Source organism: Myotis myotis, unplaced genomic scaffold, assembly GCF_014108235.1.
Source record: "Myotis myotis isolate mMyoMyo1 unplaced genomic scaffold, mMyoMyo1.p scaffold_m19_p_3, whole genome shotgun sequence".
Taxonomy (NCBI): domain Eukaryota; kingdom Metazoa; phylum Chordata; class Mammalia; order Chiroptera; family Vespertilionidae; genus Myotis; species Myotis myotis.
This window is the reverse complement of record NW_023416335.1, coordinates 36,097,837-36,118,185: the sequence shown is the minus strand read 5'-3', so window position 1 is coordinate 36,118,185 and position 20,349 is coordinate 36,097,837. Positions and strand designations below refer to the sequence as shown.

Below are 20,349 nucleotides of genomic sequence, written 5' to 3'. Positions count from 1 at the left end.
GTAATTCTTTAGCCAGGAAACTTGCCAAGTCATGTATCATCTTCCATCTTCCACGTTGTCATAGCTCCATGGAGGAGACAGCACCTCATCATGTTTTTAAAAGCTAATCATTGTTCTGCACAGGATGTCCTGCCGACTTCACGGGGACTCTGGCAGGATGTGAGAGATACCGCAAGACTGGTTCACTGGAACCCAGGGATTTAGCAAATGGCAGGAAAGGATAAGTTTAAGCTAAAAATGCAAGTGATTTGCTAAGATACCAAAGCAAGAATAATGAAACCAGATGATGGCTGGGTACCTCACACATCTATGGGGCTAGGGGAGGTAATGCAGAATGTTACAGGCCAAAATATGCTTCCAATCAAACACTGGTGGCAAGGGCTTAAGAAGGAAGTGGAAACCTCATTTATTAGTTCATCCATTCTTTCACTCTTTCCATTCATTTCTTGGGACTGTTCTAGAATTAGAAAATACAGACAATAAAAACCTACAAAAATCTCTGTTCATAGACAGCTTTCATTGTAATATGGGGAAAATACAATAAGAACAAAATACGCAAAAAATAAAGTATATTAGATGGTGATAAATACTGCAGAAAATTTAGATAGGGAAAGGGAATAGGGATTGTTGGGGTGAGAAGAGCTGCAATTTTAAATACAGTGGCCAGAAAGGCTTGCAAATGTGCAAGACCTTGCCTTCATATTCAAGGAACAGGAAGAAGACCAGTACGGCTGGAATGGAGGAGATGGGGGGCAGAGGAGTAGGAGATGCAGTCAGAGGAGCAGTGGGTGGTAACAGGGGTACAGTAGAGACTCACAGACCCGCACCAGAAGGCCTGGACAGGATGGTTTTCCCACCACCCACAGAAGCATCATCAAGGCCTCCTAACAACACAGAACAGCTTTCCATTCCCTTTTCCTGACATTATTCATCCACAATGAGCACAAGTAAAATCATAATTGAAACACTGTACTGATTACATCTGTCCCTCTAGTTATTTTTTCTAGATAACTACACTAAGAAGAAAGAAAGAAGGAAAGAAAGAAAGAAAGAAAGAAAGAAAGAAAGAAAGAAAGAAAGAACCACCTACTATACTATCCAACTTAACTCTATTGTCCCAGCCATGGAGGTCACGATTTCTCTTACTCCTAATACGTCCAGAAAGAATTTGAGTTCAGCTGTGTGATGCCATTAAAACCCTCTCAAAAGTGAGAAGAGAAATAGCTTTGTTAGAACCATGATTTAGGGGGGAAAAAAATACAGACAACTGCTTCCTGGGAGGCAGAACCATTAGGAGCAGTAAGACCAGTCCACCAACTTTTTGAGTACACTGAGAGAAATATAATGAGGTTCTTAAGTGGGACACTGATGGAGGTTTATTTAGTCAGCAAATGTTTATTGAGTGTCTGCCATGTGCTAGTATGTACAATGTTCCATCTGCATAGTTGTAGGTGCCAGGAACAATTCAGGACTCCTTCACTCATGGTATTTACATTTCATGAAAAGAATGAAAAAAATTCAAGGAGCTTTCAATGCAGACACAGGAAGACATATTTTTGAACTATATAGACAAGTGTCAAAGAGCAAGAGCAAAGATTAACAATGGCATAAAATGTCAAAGTTAGAAAAATGAAGCAATATCTTCAGAGGTAAAGAGGGTGGTTGGTTATACAGCTAAAGGCAAAATAGTGCTAGTGGACGGACATCTCCATTCTCATTCATTTCTCACCCAATGATTTCACCTCAGGTCATTCAAAGATTTTTTTTTTCCTTTTGTTTAAATTCAAAATGTAAACTAAATGTAAATACTGCTGCTTTATGGAAAGCCACTCTTTTGCTACCTTTCTTAGAGCATATCAGTCTGTTAAAAACACATATAACTGATTGCCCACCCCAGTTTCTTTGTTCTTGAAATAAATATTTGGTCCTAGATGCAAGATTTCTTAGGAAATTAATTTTATTGTTGGAGGTGTTTCAGTAATCTGTGAATAACCCTAAATTACCTATTTATAAGAGGAGAATGCCAGCCCTGTGTGGCAAACAAAGTAGCCTTTTCATTTTTATCACGACTTCCTGTCCTTGGCAAACCATCTCAGTCTTCTTTGTGGAGAGCCCAACTCTCTGATTTCCTGGCCATTGAAGTTGGCTTAGAAGTGTCCTGGAGCCCACAGCACACCACCCACTATGTTGGAAGCTGTAAGTGTTTTTGTTAGCTGAATGTCAGATTAATGAGATTTTACTATCTAGGAAGCATGTTTTGACAAAGATACTCTGTATGTGTACTGACAGTGAGCCTTCTGCTCTGGATTAATGCTAATTCAAGACTGCTTATTTTTCACCTTAGAAAACCATAGACTTGTTTTTAACGCAGGTGACTTCCAAAATGTCAAAAACTAAACACTATGTTGTTCACATTCGGGTTACTTATTTTTAGTCCATTGACAGCACTTGGAACTTAAAATGGAAGCATGTGAGAGAGTTCCAGAGTGCCCGTGACTAGTAAAAGAAAATAGAAGCATGTGCTCATGTATCACTCCATCATAGTAATCTTTGATTTTGTCCCAGACCCAGGGTGTGTCACTTCCATAATTCAGAATCAGCTTGTGGGAGGGACCATCACTGCACATTGCCATGAGCAATTGCCACATGGACCATGATGACTTTCGTAAAAGCTTTACTCATTGCTCCTCAGACTAAATCTGTCTGTTGTAGAGGAAACGTGATGGCTGAGAATTACGGACTGTGTGTCAGTCCTTGGTCTTAATGTGGGTTCAAAAGAGAAGGTGACAGAATTGTTTCACTGCAGTTAAGGATGATTAATCTATGCCTCCTAATGAAATTAAGGGAAAGCAACTATTTTCTCTCTCTCTCTCTCTCTCTCTCTCTCTCCTCTTTTTTTTGCCAGCTGTCCTCTACACTGTGAGTTAAGTAACATATTCTGCTGAAGTTATATAGCAGGGAACAATGGTTCCTTTGTTGGACGTTTTCCCAATTAAAAGCATAGCTTTCTTTTCAAAAAACAATTAATACTATTGATGATATACTTCAGATTATATATAATCCTCTTGCATGGCTACTATTGTGATTTACTTTATGTAGGAAATAATCCAGTTCTTTTATTAGTGAGAGATAGATTATAGAACTCAATATTTTCTCACGCATTCTTTTTTTCAGTTATTCTTAAATCAAAAAATTTAAATACGACAGTAGAGCTTGATACCTAAAGTAGAGACTCTCAAAAAATGAATCCATATCATGTTTGGGAAGAATATGGTTATTAGACCAACTGATTTATTTATAGAGCTATCATTGCTAATGTAATTTTAAATGTGTTGCATAATTTCTTGATTAATATCTGCCTCCTCTACTCATGTATAAGGACTACGAAGACAGGAGTCATAGATGTGCAGACTCACCACTCCTTTAAGATACCTAATAGTGCATTTGGCCCTCAGTACCTAACACAGCCCTTGACCCAGAGTCAGCACTCCATTTGAATGTTGAGTTAAAGAACGAGTGAAACAACTATCTACCTCTAACTAGAGTTTTGTGCGGTTTCTCTTTTTTAAAAAATAATATATTTTTATTTCTTTCAGAGAGGAAGGGAGAGAGAGAGAGAGATAGAAACATCAGTGATGAGAGAGAATCATTGATCGGCTGCCTCCTGCACACGCCCTACTGGGGATCGAGCCCCCAACACTGAGCACACTGACCTTGACTGGAATAAAATCTGAGACCTTTCAGTCCGCAGGTCGACACTCCATCCACTGAGCCAAACCAGCTAGGGCTGTGCAGTTTCTTTTTAAAGCGGTTGTTTAAACTATTTTGAACACCTTCAGCAATAAGAGAAACCCTTTTTTCACAAGGATACCCAATGCATTTTAAACAGTTTTGGCCACTAGAAAGCTTTTTCTATTATTGAGCTGAAATATGTTGATGTGTAGTCTTTCCTATTCAAAAATAAATGTGGTATTGTGTGGAGTAGAATGACTGACAGTGTTAATGTAAAAAAAGAAAAATACTAAGAATGTAAAGGCACATATTTGAAAGTACCCTGTAGGTTTATTTTCCTTTTTTATTTTCTCCCCCCGCCCCCAGCCTCCTCCTTTTAAAAAAGGGGATTGGCACTGTGATAGGAGTTCCAATTCATTCTAGTAATTAATTTTACAGGAACATTCTGTTGATTTTCAAAACTTTTGGAGGTATATGGATAACATTTAAATGGTCAAATTCACTAAATTTATTAAATTCATTAAGTTCATGAAATATCTAAACCATATAGTTAGTTTTACAGTCTTATTCTAGTGGTTTCAATTGGGGGTTTTCAATATTCATGTAATGAAAAAATGACCAAGAGACTTACTGAACAAGAAGTAGAATCATTGCCTATAGGATGAGCTCAGTGCTCTGATCTTTCTGCTACTTCACCACTGGACTAAAATTCCTTCTTGTAGCTTAAAGGTGGTTTAAGCTTTTCGCAATCATTAATGTTTATTCACTTATTCAGTTGTTAAGTATTATCTAAATCCTATTTTATTTGAGTTAGATATTGGGCTGTTTAAAAGCAATACAATTAATATCATGTGAAGTCAAGCTCATTGAGTGTTTTCACAGAATTGGAAAGATGATGTGTGTGCTGAAACACAGGGACTGCTAGCCCTGCCCGTGTGACTCAGTGGTTGAGCATCGATCTATAAACCAGGATGTCATGGTTTGATCCCCAGTTGGGCACATGTCCGGGTTGTGGGCTTCATTCCCAGTAGGGGGTGTGCAAGAAGCAGCCAGTAAATGATTCTCTGTCATCATTGATGTTTCTATCTCTCTTTCCCTTTCCCTTCCTCCCTGAAATCAATAAAAATATATTAAAAAACAAAACAGGGACTGCTAGTATCTGGAACATGCTACATTATTTTGTGTCATAGCTTTGTTGAAAAAATAACTTGCCTATTAAGTAGTTTAGGTGCTTTGTTAGTGAGGTGGTCATTTCTAGAGGGTTTCATTCTTTTTGATTTGCTCTAAAAGATCCAAGACAAATAAAATGTACATTTAAAAATAGGTTATCTATAATAATAAAACTGTAATATGCTAATTAGACCAGACATCCTTCTGGACGACCTTCCAGATGAAGCCGGGGCTGTGATGGAAGCCTGGGTCCCGGGTGCCTGCCAGTGGCTGGAAGGAAGCCGGGGTCCTGGGTGCCAGAGGAAAGCCAGTGCCGGCAGCCAGGGGAAGGCCTACTCTTGCACAAATTTCGTGCATCGGGCCTCTAGTACAATTATATTTACAGAACTAATCTCTTTTTGTTGTTGTTAATCCTCACCTGAGAATAGTTTTTCCATGATTTTTAGAGAGAGTAGAAGGATGGGGTAGAGACAGAGAGAAACACCTATGTGAGAGAGACACATCAATTGGATGCCTTCTGCACAGGCCTGTTCGGGGCTGGGGATAGTGCCTGTACATGACCCTAACCGGAATGGAACCCTAGACCCTTCAGTCTGAGGGCCAGCACTCTAACCACTAAGCAAAAGTGACTAGGGCTAAAGAACTAATATTGTCAAATTATTACCTAGACGTAAGTTATTTGTTTGAAGCAATGTTAATTTTTTAATGATTTTTGATACCATTAAGTGCATTTATACAAGCAAAAAGTAAATGCATACAAAAATTATTTGCAGTAATTCTCTGCTTTTCTAAAAAGCTAATTTCTATTTTAAGATCATACAGAAAGTAAATATTCATACACTATCTGACAAGTGATGGGTTTATTCATCACAAATTAAAACTCCAGTTCATAATTGTTCTGCTTAATAGATGCTTAAATAAATCCTAAAAGATTCCAAATATATGTTAATGTATATTTTTGGAGTTCAATATCAGCATATTTAGATGGTAATTCCCTATTCAACTTTCTTTTAAAATTTTAAGTTCCATGGATTATAAATAGCATCCCTATTAAACATTTTCTAAATACTGTTTCTTCCAGGAAAGTTCTTTTTACTACCTGGTGCTTAAGATTAGAAAGAGGAAAGAAAAGCAGGTGAACATATAAAATCTTTCTTTCAACATGAAGTTATAAAGAAAGAATGTACAAAGGCAAAACAATTTTAAACTGTCAGTTTGAAAAGTGTTTTGTTTTCTACAATATCTATCTATCTATCTATCTATCTATCTATCTATCTATCTATCTATCTATCTATCTATCTATCATCTATCTAACCCTAATATGCAAATAGACCAAACAGTGGAACAACCGAACAACCAGTCCCTATGACATGTGCTGACCACCAGGGGGTGTGTGCAGAACATGGTGGACATCAGCAGCAGGCAGCAGAGCGAGGAACATGGCGGGCATCAGCCTCAGCAGGATGGTGGAGCAGGTGAACAGGGTCTCCAGACCAAGGCGGGGTGCCAGTCACTGTCATCGGGGCAAGCCACTGGTGGTTACTGAAAATTCTTTGGTCCTGTGCTCCACGGCCTTGCCCAGCACTCGCACCTGCTGCCAGCGCCAGCCCCGCTTACACTCGCTGTCGGCACTGGAGCCACCGCTCGCACCTGCTGCTGGTGCCCTGTGTTGGCCCTGATCACTTGGCACTGTCAGAGGGTGGGAGCAGCAGCTGCTGGCCCCGTTGCCCCTCAGGGCTTCTCCACCTCCCCCTGCTCCTAAGGTGAAATCAGGGCTAGTAACTGCCTCTCGCACCCCCTGCTGGGAATGGCCCTGCTCACACACGCTGCTGGTACTCGGCACTGGTCCCTATTGTTTGGTGCCATCAGCAGGTGTGAGTGGCAGATGCCAGCCCCGATCGTCCCTGAGGGCTTCTCCACCTCCCCTGCTCCTGAAGGGCAATCGAGGCAGCAGCTGCTGCTCACACCCGCAGATGGCGCTGGTCCTGCTTGCACCCACTGTGGGAGCTACAGCTGGAGCAGGGCTGCAGGCAGACAGGGGACCAGGGGCCACATGGGAGGGGCTGGACGAGGGCATGGAGGATGAGCCGAGACCAACCCCTGTGCCCACCACAGCCTCGTGGCCCACAGTTCCTTTCAAGGTGCACAAATTTGTGCACTGGCCCCTAGTTGTTTTGATAAATTAAAAAGATTAATTGAAGTAACAAATCTAAATAATAGCCTATCATACGGATGATTGTAGTTATCAGTGGAAGCTTAGAAACATTAGTCCCTAACTCCTAACATTAGGTCCAATTTTTAGTGCATGGTTAAAGACATATAATTAAACCAACATAAGATTATTTGGAAAATAAAAAACTATTGGGAGCAATATTAACATACACAATTGATGTCAACAATACCATATTCTCAATGGCTGTGTTCATATCAACATTCAACTGAGTTTAAGTCAAAGCTGAATACCATAATCAAAGAACAAGCTTCTATAATTACAAGAATAAATCTGAAAATTGATCAATAGTTTAATTGTATTAATTTTACCATTAAAAGGCTTAGTGGTCAAATTTCAAAAGTTATCTGGTCAAAGTTTAGTTTGAACTTTTCGCCTCTTCTAAAACATCTTCGAACCCCTACGGAAATCATGACTGGAGGCATTTTTCTCCACTTCTTTTCGCTTGTTGGAATTTGATTGTGTATCTCCATATAGAAGTGGGTGTTTTTCTATGTTGAGGAGCAAAATCTACATTTCAATAAGTTATTCCCTAAACCTATTCTAGCATCCAATGTTTCTCTCCCTGATATGATCACACATATGTTTCTAGAATGGTGAGCATATTGAGGGGATAGTGTTAATGTGGTATCTCCTGCCACCTTCCACGATTAGTCTCTTGAGATATATGAAATTCATGATATTCTAATAAAATGGACTACTATAGCCCTGACTGCAGAACAATTATACCAGCTCTGCCTGGAAGCACGTCTTGGCAGTCAGAGACTGGCTCTCCAGGCTATTCTATGTCTTTATTTGGGAAGAACTAAAAGAAATTTTGGCCAAGGAACTTAGGCAATATTTTAAACTAGAATGCATAGCTTAAGTAACATAAACGTATTAGATTAAAATAATTTCATATACAACTTAGTCTTTAGCATTACGTAACATTTTAAAGAAAAGTTTTGATTTCAACCATTAGGACTGACAAAATGTGGCAACTTGGAGATGCTGTGATGTGGCTTTGGCAAAAGTTAAGTTGAAATGAAAATGCAAATTTTGACAGCTGGGCAATTTATTTAATTCAACACATAACATTATGATAATCTCACTAAAGTTCCTAGATTCAAGGTTGATTCAATAATCCTAAATAAGCAAAACTAGTAATTTTTTAAAATTTATCTTTATTGTTTAAAGTTAAAGCACACATTGTTCATATAAATCAGAAATGTTTGTCTTCTTTCATAGAGAATTAAAGTTGTCACATAGATCAAAAGTTATTAAGTTACTATAATCAACTCTCAGATATTTTACCTAAGAATGGACTCTAAATATAATAGATATCTTCACTTGAAAAAGCAATATGGGATTCTGTATGATTGTTTGCATGAGGAGCAATTGAGTTTGAGTCACAAATATCTATAGTTGGTTAGTGGCAGCTTAATCAAAATAGAATTATGCAGTAATTTTATGAGGCTTTATTAATCTTATGTCAAACTCTGGTTACATAGATAGAAACTATATCTGGACCAAGCTTCAAAATCCCATATGAATTAAAACATATTATTACTGTCTATGCAAACCATACACCATAATTTTGTCAGTATTAGAATGAATAAGAGTCATTTGCAATTTGAAGGATAATTATAAGTCTGCGAAATAGGTTTTTGACCTAGATGCAAGTCCTTTCATTTATATTCATATACTTTGGAACATTATAGTGAAAAAGTATGATTTGTAGGGAGAAAGCTGGATTCATAATCTACTTGTCCTATTTACTGGAACTGGGCCTATGGACAGTAATTTTGTATTACCTTTACTACTTATGTATTTATCAAACACTTTTAGGGGACAACTATTATGTGCCAAAAAAAATTGGATATGAGCCAAGGATATAAAATTAAGATGACACAGGTTAGTCCTAAAGAAGTTAACAATTTAGTGGGGAAGAGAGCCATGTAAAGAGATTATTAAGTTTTAGTGAAGTAATAGATACATACATGGTATAATTGGAGTCTGGAAAAGGTTCCTCTCTCAGTTTAGAGTCAGATAGCATTTTATTTTATTTTGAATTTATTGGCATGACATAGGTTAATAATGCTATATAGGTTTCAGGTATACTCGGGTAGCATTTTATGAAGAAGGAAAAGCATAAGCAATGCAAGGCAAGAAGTACTGACTTGCAATTATTGGCAGAAATGAAAGTCACAGACATTTTAGAGAACATTATGGCCATAACTATTAAACTTAAATATACGTATAACATTTAATTCATCAAGTTTACCTTTAGAAATTAATAATAAAGTATTTACACATATGTGCAAACGAATGTTCATAGAGAAATTCACTTCTCTTTTTCCTCTCCACATTATCTTTTCAAATATAATTGTTCCAGAAAAAATGCCTTTCATTTGTGATGAATATAATAAAGAAATTAGCATAAGAAAATATAACACAAGAAAGAAATACAAAACATGAACATAACAAACAAAACTCAGGTAATAAATCAACACCTGAAAGATCTTACTATGGAGCTGATAAAAATTATGAACCATTTTTGATGTTATGAAATTAAAAAGAGTTCTTTATAAGAATATATATATATATATACACACATATATATATATATATATCTCACTTCCAGGCAATAGAGTTAAACGGAGAGATGCAAGTACTCCAGGAGGAAAAGAGATAATTTATATAATAATTTAATAAATACTTACATAGTGTTTATTATGTGACAGTCACTGTCTTAAGCTCTTTACAATTATCTGAATTAATCCTTATAGGAACACTTTTATGTAAATACTACCATGTTCCCATTTTACAGATGAGTATTCTGAGATTAAATAACTTGCTCAGATTCACACAACAAAGCTATATAGTGAGAATTTGTACACCAGCAGTACAAAAAGTACTTTAAATTTTGTGCTGTGCTACCTATAGAAAAGTAAAATGAACTGGTGTTGTGTGTCTAGGAGTATATAGGAGTCTTTAAAAAAAACCACAGTAATGAATGCAGAGAAAAGAATAGGCACTTCTTAGGTCAGTCAGGAACAAGGAACACAGGCTTGAGACTATTAAGAATGAAATGAGCCCTAACCGGTTTGGCTCAGTGGATAGAGCATCAGCTTGCGGACTGAAAGGTCCCAGGTTCGATTCTGGTCAAGGGCATGTACCTTGGTTGCAGGCACATCCCCATTGGGGAGTGTGCAGGAGGCAGCTGATCGATGTTTCTCTCTCATCGATGTTTCTGGCTCTCTGTCCCTCTCCCCTCCTCTCTGTAAAAAATCAATAAAACATATTTTTTTAAAAAAAGAGTAAAATGAAAAATAACCAACTGTTTTATCAAAGATTAGAGAGAAAATGACATATGAAGAAGGAAAAAAGGAGATCTAACATAATTGTAATTGGTGCACATACATAGAATTTGTATACCATGGAATTGGTATACAATAGAATTGATATATAGAAGAGAAACTATAACATGGAACTGAATGATTTGAAAGATATAATTCAGAATTACTTGGTTTAAAATATGTTCACTTTAACCTCTAGTAAGGGAACAACATGTTCCAGAAAAACATACAGATGAACAAACAGTAGAACATAACGTGGTAAAATTATTGAGTTGAAAGAGAAGGAATCCTGTGGGAGAATCAGGCTAAATACAAACAAGAAACCAAAGTCACTTTGTTCAGGGACATTTATATAACAGTCGACACTTAGGTATGTATGCAAAAGACATATTTTCAAATGTGCAAAAACTGAGAGAATATGTATGGTTATAACATTTTTTTTTTTTTAAGAAACATCCAGAGAAAAAAATCTGTCAAGAAAGTAAAAGATGAAAGTGTTTAGTAAATTCGTTTTCTAGGTACTTTGCATACAATCGTGAATAAGACAAGACTATCTTGGTTCTCATTGAGCCAACATTCTGGTTATATAATGGTATAGAAAGAAAGAAATCATAGAAGAGAAATTCTAGAGTATGTTCAAGAATATTTATAGTCAGGGTAGTATACAGCTTCTATGTGCTGATTAAATTAGAATAGTTGTTAATTTTGAAATACTGCTAATTAGTGCATAGCAGGTGATAAGAAGATGTAGCCCTGGGTTCCTAAGATCCTCCAGCTGTTCTCTTCACTGCAGGACTTCACCTGGAGCCTCAGATCTGATGAGGACCCAACAACTAGAGCAGTGGTTCTCAACGTTGGCTGCACATTAGAATCACCTGGGAATCTTGTTAAAATCCTGATTTCTGGGCCTCATCATTAGTAACAAAGAAACAGAATTTCCGGAGGATGAGGCCCAGAAATCAGGATTTTAACAAGATTCCCAGGTGATTCTATTGTGCAGCCAACGTTGAAAACCACTGAACTAGAGGGAATCAGGCAGAGGCTAGTTGGGAGCTTCTAGGCTGGCCTGTGTTTAGACGTGTTACTCATAGTTGTTAAATATTTCCAATATGTCTCCTAATTATAGTCACATTATTGGTATTGACACTACTTGAAACAAACCCAAAGTCCAACAGCAGTTGAAAATATAGTTTTCTTTTTTTTTAAATTAAATATTTATTGTTCAGATTATTACATTTGTTCCTCTTTTTTCCCCCCATAACTCCCCTCCTCCCAGTTCCCGCCCCACCCTCCGCCCTCACTCCCCACCCACTGTCCTCATCCATAGGTGCACGATATTTGTCCAGTCTCTTCCCGCATCTCCCACACCCCTTTCCCCCCCAAGAATAGTCAGTCCATTCCCTTTCTATGTTCCTGATTCTATTATGATCACCAGATTATTTATTCACTTGATTCTTAGATTCACTTGTTGATAGATGCATGTTTGTTGTTCATAATTTGTATCTTTACCTTTTTCTTCTTCTTCCGCTTCTTAAAGGATACCTTTCAGCATTTCATATAATACTGGTTTGTTGGTGATGAACTCTTTTAACTTTTCCTTATCTGTGAAGCTCTTTATCTGACCTTCCGTTCTGAATGATAGCTTTGCTGGATAAAGTAATCTTGGTTGTAGGTTCTTGGTATTCATCACTTTGAATATTTCTTGCCATTCCCTTCTGGCCTGCAAAGTTTCTGTTGAGAAATCAGCTGACAGTCGTATGCATATTCCCTTGTAGGTAACTGAGTTTCTTTCTCTTGCTGCTTTTAGGATTCTCTCTTTGTCTTTTGCTCTTGGCATTTTAATTATGATGTGTCTTGGTGTGGTCTTCTTTGGATTCCTTTTGTTTGGGGTTCTCTGCACTTCCTGGACCTGTAAGTCTATTTTTTTCACCAGGTGGGGGAAGTTTTCTGTCATTATTTCTTCAAATAGGTTTTCAATATCTTGCTCTCTCTCATCTTCTGGCACCCCTATAATTCTGATGTTGGTACACTTGAAGCTGTCCCAGAGGCTCCTTACACTATCTTCGTATTTTCGGATTCTTTTTTCATTTTGCTTTTCTGGTTGGGTGTTTTTTGCTTCTTCACATTTCAAATCTTTGCCTTGATTCTTGCGCGCCTCTGGTCTGCTGTTGGGAGTCTGTATAGTATTCGTTATTTCAGTCCGTGTATGCTTAATTTCTAGTTGGTTCTTTATCATAACATCGAGGGTCTCATTAGATTTCTTGAGGATCTCACTACATTTATCGGCGGCTTCTAGACAGTTCTTAAGAGACCTTAAAAGTGTGGTTCTGAACTCAATATCCTCCATTGACAGTTTTGTCCTGTTTCTTTGTCTCCGCATTTTTTATGCTTTCTTGGTGCACCTCCTAGTGGTCTTGTTGTAGTTACGCCTTGATTGTTGACGGCAATACCTGGGGTGATTTTCCCTCCAGGCTAACTGGCTATGAGAGTCTGCTGTGTCTGCAGTGGGAGAGCTTCTGTGCTGGATCTCTTGGGCGGTGCTAATCTAGCGTTTGCCTGAGGCTATCTGGCAAATGGCTCTGCGCAGGGCTTGGGCGGGGCGGGTCCCGGGGGATCTACAGGGCGGGCCTGAGAGAGCAGTTATGGCTGCTCTCAGTTCCGTCCCTAGGGGCTCTGCCTCACATAGTCCCTGCAACCGCTGCAAACCTCGGAGAGAAAGCTGCCTTCGAGTTCCGACCGAAGCCAGACAGTCCCGCTTCTCGCTTCTCCCGTTTGAGTCTGGGTCCCTAGAGACTCGCCCAGATCTGGAGCTCAGAGTCTGAAACTCCCTCCCGATTGAAAACAATAACTGTGCCCTCCGCCTCCAGCCCGCTCCGCATGCACTCCGCACCTTAGTGTTTCACTTCAGCACTGTGCCTCCTCTGAGTCTGGGTATGATATTCTCTTTCCTCCTAGTTGTAGAATTTCCACTCAGCCAGCCTTCCTGTGGTTCTGGATGATATCCGTTCCGTCTTTTAGTTGTTTTTTAGAAGTGGTTGTTCGAGGCAGCAATCTCCGGCGTTAACCTATGCCACCATCTTGGATTCTCCCGAAAATATAGTTTTCAAAATAATAATGCAATGAGCTACTAGTATATTAAATGAAAATGAATAAAATACAAGTACATGTGACAAGATAAATGAATCTTACAAACATAGTATTAAGTTAAAAGTTGTTATAAAAATTAAATATAACCTTGAGTGACAGAGTATTGATATAGTATTTTATAAAAGAAAATATGTAAAGTTAAACCAGTATCTATGCATGTATACAAATGCAATAAAATATAAAGAAAATTATAAACAAAATTCAGCATAGGTTGGGCAGTTGTAGTTGCAAATGGGGGTTCAGTACTTACTGGGATCTTATTCTTCATTATTTGGGTAGTGAGTACAAAGCCATTCATTATTGAGTGTTAAATTGAAATTGATAGACTGTTTTTACCTTCTACATTAGTGTATATTTGTTGAATTTATCCTAAATTAATCTTTATATCTAATGTGATTAATACTTCTTTCCACAAAGTTCCAAAAAATTATTTTTAGAATTAAGCTGAGTCTAAAGATAAATACTGAAAACAAAGGATACAAAAGAGAGACTAGACCTACTAAATATTTTTAAAAACACATTATTACAATCAAGCATGTAAAACAGTTTGGCATTCACACATAATTAATAGAGATAGCAATACAAAATTATACAGAGCTGAGAAAAAGATATGTAGTACTGATAAAGGTGATGTTTTAAATCAATGGGAAAAAAACAAGCCATGTATTAGTGGTGTTGGAAACCATATCTCACTACATGGAAAAATAAATATAGACACTTACCTTCTAGCACCAAAAGAATTCCAGATTTATACATGAAATCAAACTTTTAAGAAGAAAGCATGAGAGAATTTGATCAGGTGATTTAGGATTATGAGAAACTACATATGTCATAAAAATATTTCTAATATAATGGTAGTCAGAAGACTAACTTATTTAATATATAAAACCTAACAATGCTCTTAAAAATAATGAAAATGTCCAACAAATTCATTAAAAAACAGGCAAAATACATAAGCATAAAATTCTAAGAAAATGAGACAAAAATGATTTTTTAATAAAAAAAATGATTTGTAAAACAATGAAAAGATGTTGAACCTCACCCATAGTTGACACATGCCATCAAAGATATCCAGTATGATTTTTAATGCTCAGATTGACACAGATTACTTCAAAATATCCTGAGTTATGTGTTGACAGGTGTATACTCACACACACATGGTTGGTGAGAGTGTATTTAGTATAGTTTTGGAAACAAATTTGTCTATATCTATTAAAATTTTAATGGTATGCATACTCTTTTATCCATAAACTTCACATAATAATAATTCCCCCAAATCTATTCACACTTCTGCACAAAGATACATGTGTAAGGAAGAATAATTCTGACCACATTGTTTGTAGTGGCAAATGATCAAAACTAATTAAGAGCACACCAAAAAAGAAAGCTAAGTTATTGTGGTTATACACAATGGGACATTGTGCACCTGTCAGAAAGAGTAACAGAGGTGTCACTCTTTGAAGAGGTGTTAGGAGATAATTCCCCATGGGTCTCTTCTGTTTCTGTAATTCTTTTCTACACAGGCACTCCTAATTCTTTTCATAGATGTTTGTACAGAGAGCAGCCTTGGAAATTGGACCTGGTGTTTCCCTCTGGAGCAAAGGAAAATTTGTTTACAATTGAGTAAAATAAAATAATGTCTCCTTCTGGGAAATGTTCAGGCATGTTTACTGCCCATTATACAGGAGTTGGGATCCCTATCCTAGGGGTTCCTTTCCTGTACACAACTCACCACATGTGCAAGCATCACCTGGCCCTTGTCATGTTGTCCTGTGGGAATTGGGGCTTAGATAACTGACTCAAATTGATTTTTCAGTTACTGCTATTGATATCCTATATAATAAAAGGCCAATATGCAAATTGACCAAATGGTGGAATGACAGGTCTCTATGATGTGCACTGACCACCAGGGGGAAGACTCTTAATGCAGGACCTGTCCCCTGGTGGTCAGTGCACTCCCACAGGGGGAGCTCTGCTCAGCCAGAAGCCAGGCTCATGGCTGGCGAGTGCAGCGGCAGTGGTAGGAGCCTCTCCCGCCACCTCCAAGGCAGTCGGACATCCCCCGAGGGCTCCCAGTCTGTGAGAGGGTGCAGGCCAGGCTGAGGGACCCTCCCAAGTGCGCGAATTTTGTGCACCAGGCCTCTAGTGAGTACTAAAGTCCTTTGACTCTAACTCAAAAGTCTCCTGTCTTCTGCCAGAAACCAGGGAACTGTGGCAGGTTAATTTATTAATTTCAAATGAGGGAAAATCATATCTCAGTTCCCTTTCACAGTTCTTGACAAAAGTTCTCCAAGATATATTTTACTTGGAAAAATAATTGTCTCAGAACAATGTATATGCCATATTGCTAATTATAAGAAAACTGTTAAGTGTGTGTATGTGGCAGATTCAACTATATTATCTTGAAACTTGGATATTTAGATATGCAAAGGAAATTTTGCTTTTAACTCCCTTTTTGTTTTCTCTGGTGTTCCTTATGAGCTTTCTTCCCTACCCTCAACTTCTCATTAAATACAAGGAGGAAAAATTAAACAAAACAATAAAACATAACAGTTCAAGCCTGCTTAAAACCTAATATGATTCAGTAATGTAAGGATTATCTTTGTTTTAATTAAATCTCTTTGGAATAAATGCTCCAGTATTTTTTATTCTTCTTACTTGCCTTATCTTTTCTAAGATGCATTGGGGGAATATGGATTTTACTGATGCTATGCATTTAGACATGATGAGAGAAGCCAAGGAATCAGCGAAGAGTAAGAAAAGGGGTGGGGAGAAAAAGGAGATGTCAAAGGACAGAGAAGCAAGCAATATGGCTAGGACTTAAATGTTAATTGAATTAAGGAACAAAAAGCATGCTGGTTATCTTAGTTAGAAACATTGATAGAATGGTGGAAATGAAATCCAATTGTAGAGAAAAGGTGAGAATGAGAGTGAAAACTTCCTTTTAGGAGATTTGAATAAAAAAGGGAGAATTGAGTTGGAATAGAGACTAAAAGTAGGGCCATGTGTTTACTAGAGGAAGTATTGATTTTATTTTGTAAAGATCAGGAGATCCTTATTCAATTTCATGGTATAAGAGGAAGGTGCTAATAATGAGGCTTAGATTGTAATAGAGGAGAGAGAGGAAGTAAGGCCCCCAAAGAACCAGAAGACAAGGAAGTCAAGGCTCCTTGAAAGGAATGGACCTTGATGTAGCCTCTGGAGCTGGAGAGAAGGAGGCAACATGTGGGAGGGTAGGGTAAGATGATGGAAGGGCAGGAAGTTGGGAATTTCATTGCTCCTGAGTTTGAGGGTACCCAAGCTGAGTGGATGACTTGGGAGCGTGGCTAAAAATTTGGAGGAATCATTTAAAGATATTACCAAGAATCTCATCTTCTATGAGAATGATAATACTTGTTTTCTATTTTTTTTTTGCATCATTTGGATAGCCATAACCAAATAAGATTGAAGTGATTTGTAACTCAGAAGTTTAATTGTTTTATGCATTATAGTGTAGGTTAGTAATGCTATTTTCCAAAGTAAATATCTGTATGCCAATGGAAAAAGAAAGACAAGATACATTATCTAGAATTCTATAAAAATGGGTTGCCTATAAAATTTAATGATAGGTGAAGCTTATCTATCATGAGTTATAATAACTATAGACTTCCAGATTGGGGAATGGCACAGCTCATCAGTCAAGAACAGGAAGAATATCCTGGACAGGGGTTGGTAAGTTTTGAACTGGTCTTATTTTCGCATGAAGCTGTTCCTTCTCTTTGGAGCAATGACCACTACTGTTATGCCCTTTTCTCCATCTCCAAATGCCTTGGTTTAAATGGTTTCAGGACAACTGAGTGCACTGGCTGTTATAGAAACTTTTTCTTTCTATTTTTATCACCTAAATGCACACCTCAGTGTGGTTTGCTCTCCTCTACAATATATGTGATTTCAGTAAGAGTGCTACTTCAGGTGACTGATCTTTGTATTGTAGAAAATGTCATGACTTAAAGTGCTTTTACCTGCTTGCAAGAGAATTATTTCATTCTTTCCAATCAAGTCAACCAAATTGTCAACAACTTTTATTAACTACCCACTTTAGAACAGCTGAGAGCAGAAAACCCTAGGGAGTTACTGAGTTAATAGAAAAGTCATTGCAATTAGAAAATTTACAATAAAGTTAACTGAACATACAAATGTTTGTTAATTTTTGAACTAAGTGAGAAGGAAATAAGAAATAAATCATTGCCATCTGCTCCTTTTTAGTTGGAATAGGAGAAAATAACATTCCAAAGAATTGCTTGATCATAATATTTGAAAAATCATGAGATGACATAGATGATGTTCAGTTTAGCCATTTCACAGACTTAATTAAGGAGAAATAAAAGAGTTCTTTCTTAAAATTACATTTTATAAAAAGTACATTTTATAAAAAGTCTCAGGCTTACTTTGGAATCTTTGACTGGGGCGCCTTTATAAACCCATTGGAATTTAGTAATGGAACTCATTTTAACCACAGTCCTCTTTAGCTAATGACCTTCCCTCTCCAAAAATTTGTGATTGACCTGCTGTGCCCTGCTGGGTCTGTAGGACACTTCAAGGCCTGTGTCAGATACTTGCTGCCTTTGAAACCTTTTCTGTTTCTATTGAAACTGTTCCAAGCTGCTTCAGACAAAATTGGCAAAGCTCTCCAGAGATGTGCAGTTGGATCTCCAACCTGTCTCTCTGTGTCCCATACTTTACCCCTTCTGCAGAGGGCAGTGGACAGACCCCTTTCCTGGAGGCCCACACAGCTCATTGCTCTTGCTAGCACCTTGCATACAGCATGTATTTTTCTGAATAATAGTGTCTTCCCATTCAGACAATCAAGTACATTCTATCAAGTTCTTCATAGACCCTCAGGCTATGAAGATTTATATTCCTCAGTCTGCCCCATGCAGTGTCTTTTGGATGTGATTCAGGATTGTGACATCTCCTAAATGCCACTGAAGTTCCAAAATGTAACTCTTTGACATCATTACTTATATGAGTGCTAAAAGCCCAGCACACGAATTTGTGCACAGGTGGGGTCCCTCGGCCTGGCCGGTGATTGGCGCCAATCAGGGCATCTTGCCCAGTCCCGATGGGGCCAATCGGGGCTGGCCATCCGGGGGGAGGGGCCATGGGAGGTTAGGGGAAGGGGTATGGAAGGTTGGCCCAATGGAGGGTGAGGGGCGGTGGGAGGTTGGCCAGCTGTGGGAGGTTAGCTGTAGGAGCAATTGACCACCAGGGGGCAGCTCCTGCTATGAGCCTCTGCCCCCTGGTGGTCAGTGTGCATCATAGCGACAGGTTGACTGGTCGTTCAGTCACGTTGGCTTTTATATATATAGATTAATTCTGACAGATGTGGGGTTTTTTTTCTTTTTAATTTTTTTGAGTGAAATAGTATCAAGAAGTGTAAAAGGTAACAAAAATGATATTATTCTCTACCACCTAGCTTAAGAAGTAGAATCTTTGTTATAACTTTAAAAACCTATTGCTTAAATCAGTTGTCTCAAAATCCTGATCATACATTTAAAAAATGAATTTACCCATATATAGGTATACTAATTTATAAATTATGTAGATCGCTTCTCGGCCTTTTGGCTAACATCAAGTGTAGTATCTGTTCTTATCAGTATAAATTATGTAAACATGTTTTATATCAATAAATTGCACACATAAAATCTATAAAATTATTTTAAAGTCAATGAAAATAAGCATAAATATTAATTCTAGATATTTTCTTCTTGAATCACAAATATCATCTTGTACACGCCTTGAATGATGGCTGTCACATTTTGGAAACTACCAATTTGTCAGGAGCTTTGCTCTGAAGCTGAATAAAAAAGATAAACATTTTTGTTGCTTTTTGTATTTTTGGTGCTTTCCCAAAGGCATCTAATGCCAAAGTGTGCAGTATGAATGTGGGGAAGTTTTAGGGACCTTAGAAAAATACATAGATGCACACACATATAAATAGGTATGTATTTGAGAGCACATTAGCACTTTGAAATGTTTAAGTTATTTTTCAGACACAATTAATCATTCACTTAGCTTGTTGGTCAGTGTACTCATTAGTTTTGTGAAATGTGTACTCATCCAGGGAAAGTTTTTTCCCTGTAACCCAGATGGACTATTAGTACTGGAAGAGGGATTTTTCTCTGCAGTATGGGAGAGGGAGAAACATGAGTCAGAATTTGTACTTAACATCCACTTTTTACTCTACACTTAAGTTTAGAATTGCAATAATCATGACAGTTGTGTTAGGGTGACCTGCTCTCCCAATATCTTCAGTATAGATTGTAATAGCTAACATGTTATTGATGGGCAGTGTTTGAAATGATTTGTGGGAATGAACTCATTCTATTCCCATAACAATCATGTGAGATAGGTATTATTATTTTATCCACAATTTACAGATGAAGCAGAGATAATGGGAGATGTTATGGATTGAATTGTGTCCTCCAAAAAGAAAATGTTGAAAAAATCCTAACCCCTAGGATTTCAGAATGTGACCTTGTTTGGAAATAGGGTCATTGCAGATGTAATGAGTTAAAATGAGATTACACTGAAGTAGGGTGGCCCCTAATTCAATATGACAGTTGTTCTTATAATATAAGTACAGGAGAAGAGACACAAACAGACACCTGGGGGAGAAGTCCAGGTAATAACAGAGGCAAAGATTGGAGCAATGCAGCTGCAAGGCAAGGCTCTCCAAGGATGGCTGGCTCC

The 20,349-nt window shown here is 37.7% G+C and overlaps 1 protein-coding gene and 1 pseudogene across 2 annotated transcripts in view; both read left to right on the top strand.

The window, feature by feature from the left end:
* ITGBL1 (integrin subunit beta like 1) overlaps positions 1 to 20,349 on the top strand; it is a 203,289-nt gene that overhangs the window by 60,965 nt on the left and 121,975 nt on the right. The gene's annotated exons all lie outside the window — the stretch shown is intronic.
* On the top strand, positions 19,202 to 19,306 carry LOC118652422 (annotated as a pseudogene).